This window comes from Nannospalax galili, unplaced genomic scaffold (genome assembly GCF_000622305.1).
Source record: "Nannospalax galili isolate Female #2095 unplaced genomic scaffold, S.galili_v1.0 scaffold437, whole genome shotgun sequence".
Lineage (NCBI taxonomy): Eukaryota > Metazoa > Chordata > Mammalia > Rodentia > Spalacidae > Nannospalax > Nannospalax galili.
The window spans coordinates 796,845-804,843 of record NW_008340646.1 but is presented as its reverse complement, the minus strand read 5'-3'; positions in this window follow the sequence as shown (position 1 = coordinate 804,843).

Genomic DNA, 7,999 nt, shown 5'->3' with positions numbered 1-7,999 from the left:
GAGCTCCAAAGTGGGATACATAATGAGACATTTTCTCAATAAACAAGAAAACAAAACAGCAACAAAAATGTATAACAATGACAACCAGAAGGACAGTCTCACAGGATATGGAACTTCACTAAGCATGTCATCATAATATCCCCAAGGTGAAGGAAGAATTGGCACACTGTAAGCAACATGAAAAAGATGCTAGCCTGGCAGCCAGACCAGGCTAGGGGAAAAATCACACCCTTACTGAAAGCATGTTACATTGGATGAAATATCTATCTCCCGCCTTTCCTACCTGTGTACTGTAGAAAATACAGTTGTATTTGTATCTTAATTTCTAGTGTATGATTTTCAGTTTTGGAATGCTTTTAGCTTAGGTAGTAATCTGCAGTCTCTTTTTATGTCAAGGAAAATAAAAGTATATATCCTTATTTATTTAATCTTTAAAAATATTTTATTTTATTATTTTTTATTTTATATATATGACTATTGCCTGCATATATGTGAGTGCATCTATGTCATGCAATATACTTATTTATTTTTTAAAGGAAAAAAATACTGCAATGGATAGAAATATCCTCTTTACTCTCTTCCAAATGATATGGATGAAAGACACAGGCAGAGTGCTGTAACATTCAGGTCAGAGAATAGATTCTATGTCTGGTAAAATTTTAAACGTTGCAATAGATTTGCATTTGTGCAAACAGATTAAGAACTTGCTTTTCTAGGATGACATGTTCTAAATCCCAGACAAAATAGCCTGATGATTTATTTCTCATTTTCTCATGTTTTTTCCCTCAGATCAGAAAATGATACTGAAAATTTAATTACTGTACTTCTGATAGCACTTCATGACGCAGATAGGGTGTAGCAAATCAGAGATACAAGCAAAGCTATGATGCTGTGAACAGCTGAGCTGTGTCTAGGGCTGTCTAGGTGTCCAATAGTCCCTGCAATCTATTTGGGGAAAGTACCAGAAAACTATGGTTGACTATTTAAGGTTTTCATTGGCCACAAAATTTTAAATAACATCATTTCCCAATGTGCAGCAAGTATCTTTTGTTTTAAAATACACTCTCTTTTAGAAAGTAATTAATTTAAAATTGACTCATATGACATTCAAAACAGGCTGTCAAAATAATGAGTAGACATTTCAACTTGGAAAAAAAGCGACATTTCTTTCATCACTATTTAAATCTTTCCATGAAATAAACAATTCCACAATTTCCAAATATTCTGAATCAGAAATGTAAATAACCATTGTCACATTGTATTTTAGAGTATTTCTTATCATTTGTTTTATATATTGGTGAGTAGAGTCTCACTATGATATTTGGACTTGTTCCTGTGAACACTTAGGAAAGATTTTAAACTGAGAATTTATGGGGAAATTGCCAGACTGGAAACAACATGGAACTTGATCAAATGAAAATAGCTAGAAAACCAGACTTAAGTGAAACAGTGTTTTCTCTTCTGACTGTTTTGGGTTCTACCCTGAGTTTTTTTTAATTTTTATTCTCCCGTATATGGGAGGTGTAGTCATAGATAATTTATACTGAATATGGTGTACACTGATCTCTAAATTCCTTACACAGGTCTCAGACAACATTCCTGTACTTAGTCTGGGACAGTGACATGCCTTTACCTAGACAGTTGGAAGCATTTTAGTTTGGACTTACTAGAAATTTGTTCATTAACTTGGATCCTGAGATGTGGTTCAATAAGTTGAATACATGTCCCCAAACTGAGCCAAATCTAAGAGCTTCAAGTGCAAAGAAAAATGGATTTAAAAAAATATTCTCCTGAAAAGACATGTTAGATACAAGGTTCTGATAAATCCTTTACATCATTTCTGTCCTATAAACAGTAGGAATAAAAAGAAGATCCATCTACTATGCCGATGTTTTCAATAGATGGAAAGATTATTTTCAAAGGAAGTGCTTGACAGAGCGTATCTGTACAGGGATGTGTGAGTCTCTGGGCTCCATGAGAATAATCAGTAGGTTTATCTTATTTACAGTTGAAACTTGATCTCTACCAGCTGGCAGAGAGTAGGCACTTGACTGTTGTTGAGTGATACTGCCCCAAGCTACAACGAGATGGGATGACCATTGACCCTGAAGCATGTACTCATGGAACATGGAAAATTATTCAATGAATCATTTGTAGTTTTTCTGTTTAAGTTAACACAAGCTGATATGGGTGTGTATAATTATGATTGAGATAAGCATGTTACTCAGCTTTCTGCCATTGTGATGAAATGTCTGGGGAAATCAAAGAAGAAAATCTTTATTTTAGCTCTTGGCTTCAGAGCCTTTGGTCCATAGCCAGCCCAGTAACTGTGAGGGGCAAGACAGAACATCACAGCTATAGCAACCTGTGGCAAGGGGTAAGGCAATCTCATGCCAGGAGGCAGGAGACACACAGACATAAGTAGAGAGTCAGTTCAAGAGTGCACACCCTTCCATGATGTCTCCAGTGAGCGATTTTATCTGGTGTAACTTCACCCCCCCACCACCAAAATATGCCACCAACTCATGGATTGATGAATCCAATGAGTCCTCTTGATCCAGTCAGTCACTGTCTGCAAGCCCCACCTGTGAATGTTGATGCACCATGGGACAAATCTTCAACACATGAGTTTTGGGTAAACATGTAAGATCTAAACCAGAACAGTAAGTATCTGTTGGTGGCCCATGTTTGGTTCCCAACTGATGGTGCCATTGCAATTTCAAGGTGGTACAAACTGTTAACAAATAGGATCCCATAGAAGTAAGGAAAGTCACTGTGAGAGTGTCCTTAAAGAAGGCTTTAGGACCCTGGTTTCTGTGTTTTCTTTGCTCCCTTCCTGCTTAGAGGGATAAGATTCCTTCCCTTCACACTCTGGCTTTCACTAACTGACTGGCCACAGGCCAAAGGCAAGAGACAGGCTGGACTGAAACTAAGAACCACAGATATAGGTCACAGTAAATATCAAATATTTGGTATATTAATAATGGAAGATCTTTAAAATAGCCAAGTTCTTTCTTTAGGAGCTCCGTGAATAGTTTCTGTCATAAATCTGTTTCCTTTTCTTTTTTTAAGTGCAAGAAATTATACAAGTGAAATAGCATAATTAATTTAAAACTAAACAACTCAAAAGCATAATGAATTGAAAATTAACAAGCCACCAGCATAATTACTTGGTTCTATGGAAAATATCAAAACCACGTTTTATAAGAAAAACCCCCAATATTTTTATTATTATGCATGCCACTAAGTCCAGTAGTGTTCCTTTTTATTTTTTGTGGGGGCCTATGTGTATTTCATCTTAATCAGCTTTATACTCCCTTCCTCACTGGGAACTTCCCATAAGGCCTATCATGTCAAGTTAATATCCCCAGAAGTCCTTCAGTGAAAGTTCATCCACTGAGGTCTAGTCAGTCTATCTAGAGTCCCTCCCCTTAAAAAGATCAGCTCTTTCTCACCCAGTAGTAATCAGCTGCCAATAATTCTTTAGCTACGATTGGGGTCTGCTGCCCATTTCCCCAGTTCTGTGCTGGGTTTTTGTCTGGTTGAGTTTACATGGATCTTGTGCATGCTGTCGCCATTGCTGTGGGTTCATATGAACAGAGTCCCAGGAGCCTCTAGGACTGTATTTCCATATGGGCATGCACCTCATCCCTGGCACTTACAATCTTTTCACCCCCTCTTCCACAATAGGCCTTGGGTGGGTAGATTTTAATATAGGAGACCTCTCAAATGACACACACTCTGTAGACTTGTTCACTAGGTTTTGGCCATTTGTGACCTTTTGTGTTCTTGGTCCTCTGTTGCACGAGGGACCTTCATTGACGAGAACTGAAAGGTGTGTAAAGGCTCTTCCCCTAAAATCATTGCAACAGTCCTGGATGGCTTTCTCGATGCTGACTTTCCCCATACTTTACCATTATGTGCTCTATAGCCAGAATACTCATTTTTAAAAGCCACGATCATCTGTTTTCTTGCTCAAATCCTTTGAACAACTCTTTTATCATACTGTATCAATTTGAAACTCCAGGTTGGTCCATTGTCCTCAGAAATTGATCCTGATATCCTGGATGACAGAGTTCCTGCAGTGGACAAGCCTCCAAGATCATGTTAGTTTATTCCTACCCTTTAAGAACAAGGGCCCAGAAGGTTCACTCTTGCAATGATCTTCCTGCCTCCTCTTCTCTTCCATGGTCAGCCTAAACACCTTATCCTAACTGTCTCTCTCAAACCTAAAGCTGGTTGCAAATTCCACATCCATTGTTCAGTTCTTTTTCTGACTATAAGGATACCATATTTTCTAAACACCACAGCATGGTATCACATGTGAACCCACAGCACATGTAAAAGCATGCGCAAAGTCCAAGCCAGATAAATGCCCCACATGGAAGGAGCATTGGCCAGAAGTTCCAGCCTAGTTGAGACTCTATTGGCAATTGATAGCTGCAGGGAGAGGGAGGCTCAGTGTTCCTTGATGCTTGATAGGTTGCCAAGACTGCAGGGGTCCACACCGAAGAGTTTGGGGAATACAGATTAGATTTTGTAGGCCTTAAAAAAAGCAAGTAATAATAAAGACATGAAGTCAGGGGGATAGCAAGAGAAGTTGAGGTAGGAGAGGGGTCTGAATGTGCTCAAAATACATTGTACGAAATTCTCAAGTCAACAAAAGCATTTTACAGTCTTATTTATTTACTTATTCATTTATTGTGTGTGTGTGTGTGTAGGTCAGAGAACAACTTGCAGGAGTCTCGTCTTCTTCCACCATGTGGGTTCCAGAAGTCAAACTAAGGTAATCAAGCTTGGCAGCAAGCATCTTTATACATTGAGCCTTCTCATGGCTCTCCTTGGACAAGAACTGAGCAATTCTTATTCTTTAAACCAAATCACAATGTACTACTGAATTACACTTTGGTTCTCTGATAGTTTCATGAATGTTGGCAATGAAATACACCTTAAATGGCAAACATTTAGAAGGCAATACAGTTGTATTTTTTCCTTCAGTATCACAGAGAGGACAAAACAGTATATAAACAAGAACAAAATATGTGAAAGATCCTAGAACAGCTTTGTTTAAAGCTTTAAAATAATAGTTAACCAACCTTTAACTAATTTTTTCCATAATGTGAATCATTCTAAGTTCAACAATGGGGAAATCAATAAATCTGAACACAAACATTCATGTTACAGTCTTGTTTAGGGAAGAGTATCTAAATAGTTAGATGTTGTATCATACTATTATCAGTTTCAAGGATGTAGATTCATCATCACCAGACTGAGAGACAAGTTTCATCTCATTATTATTTTTCTCGCCAGCAGTTGTCAGTCAGGGAGTACCAGGGAAAGCCTGAAGCTGGTTAAAGAAGAAAAAAATGTTTTTCATCTCTTCTTTCCTCATGAAAGGATCTAGTGGTTAACACAATGATAATCCAGCTCAGAAGAAATCCACATACAGTCTCATTTTATCTTGTAATTATAGAAGTATTCCAAATGAAATTAACAGCAAAATTAATTATACTTCTGCTTTCGCAGGGTAAGAACGATGTTCTGTTCTGGGCAGCTTTGGTTGTTGGATAAGGATGGAGTATGCACGGTACCTTCATTTACGAAGTTCTCATTTTATACAGTTTCACTGGAAACCATTAGGATGGCTTTAGGAATGAACCATCTAGATAATCCGGTTTGCAAGTTTTTAGTCAGTATATACAAAGCGAATTTCCAGAGTGGTTTGAGCAGACGGGTTGGAGAGAAGCCCCTGGAAGAGAGATCCTCCGAATGAGGAAAGATGGACTGTGGCCTCTGAACTGATGAAGTCTCCTTAGCAGGTCGTTTGTTCATTTGGTTGAATTTTACACTCTGGAGCAAACTTCTGCTCAGAATTGGCTGAGCTGGCTAATGAGGGCAGCAGATGATGAATGCACCGGGTAGGGATCAGCAAGTTTCAAACTGTCGCCTCATCCATACTAATCCTTGTGTGGTTAGGAGGACTTTGTGGTTGCCTGTATTTTGAGACTGGAGAAAATTCCTTTATTATAGCTCTAGTCCAAAACACAATGCGGATCTGGTTTATCTGGTTGCCTTGGACAGGTATGTACATTCAAGGTGCATTCCCCTGCTATGGAAAACTAAGAACTCTATTTTGAAGGCATGATCTAGAATACTTTATACATTATCATTACTTGCTTCTGTTTCTTGCCACATTATATGTGGCATAGAAGGTGGTACTGTGCCAGTGAGATTCCACATCACAAGTTTTGTGAATGACCAAATGTGGTATATTTTCTTCAGGCTACAGGTTTTCTTTTCGTTTTTATCTTTTCTGTCTTAATTTTCAGATAGGGGTACAATGAGTTTTACTAGGGTTACTTTGAGGAGCATGGGCACATGGTTATTTGCACAAGCATGGACAAGTTTCTAGTGGCTAAGCTACTGAGGAAAATTTCTGCCTTACCCTCTGAGTCATTACCTGCCTATTGCTCTGTAGGGAAGGGTCAGATGGCATGAGCCCTTCCAAAGGAATGCTGACGGCCCAGGCCTGTAGGGGTAATTACAATTGCTAAGATTTCCAGAGTGCAACTACGATGTTATGCCCAGTAGGTGGAGTTCTACCAGATTCCTTCAGCCCTTATATTCTTTCTTCTCCTTTTTCTGGCATAACCCTGAGACTTGGAGGTTGGATTCCATTAAGGATTGAGCACTGATGCAAATCTCTAAAAACACAAAGCGACCTGTTGTCAACAATGAAGTGAAATGGCACTTGCCATGTAATTTGAAAAGACATTAGTTTCATGTACTAGAACTACTTTATAGGGAAACTCTGGATTCATACAGAATTTTGCCTTTGAATGATATTCATAAGTGTTAAATCATTAAATCTCCTGTTTCTCAGATGAGCTTCATAGACATTAATGAAGCAGGGATAATTATATCCATTTGCAAGAAATATGATTTTTCATTTTATAGATGAGGAGACAAGGTTTGATTCTATTCATGAGCATCATAATAAACAATGCTTATTGAATATTTGCTTTGTACAGATGCTATTCTAAGCACTTATAGCAACTAACGTAATCCTTATGTAAAAACACCAGGTAGGGTCTGTTATTATTTCCTTTTCATAGATGAGGAATTGAGACAAAGTATCTAAGCAACTTGTCAAGTATTGAACAGCTAATAACTGAAGTCTACTTCATCTGTCTTCCTGGCACTGTATTCACTACTCTTTCAGTACAGTTATATATGTAATACTTATAAAATTTGGTTAAAACAGCCATCATCTCTACAGAGCTACTTGAGGGAGATGTTAATTTTTATCGTAAATGTTGGGGGTGGACACAATCTTTGTTTCACAAAGCCAGCATTTGATATATACTTATTTGTCTATATAAGAATAGAGTCTGAAGGGGTAATTCAGTTGATAAAGCCCTTGCTTCTCAAGCACAACCCACATAAGAAAAGCCAAGTGTGGTGTGGTGGCAGGTAATTATAATCGCAACACAGGGGAGACAGGCATATACCACATGTCATTGGAGATCCAGCCTAGCTTACTTGGGTAGGTTGAGAGAATGTGTCTTAGAAAAAGTGGACAGTTTCTGAGGAAAGACCTCTATAGTGTCCTCTGGAAGCCCCCCCCGCCAAGATCATGGGATCATAGACACACATACATAAACATGCACCCACAAATATACGCACACATATGCATACATGCACACACATGAAAGAATAATGAGTTTCTCCATGAGAATACAATAATACTACGAAGACTTTTTACTTTTTTTATTTATTTTTAAAGTAAAGAAGTTTATTTTTTTTTGAGTTATTGTAATGTGGAGATATGATCAGAATGTCTTGGTTGGGTGCTTTATTACTAACAACAGAAACAAATTATCAGTTGTTTTTGGGCTTCACATACTTACAATCACCAAATTCATTTGCATAAAGGATAATTTTCTAAATATATTGAGAATTTCATATATGCATATAAGATGTTTTGATCAAATCCATG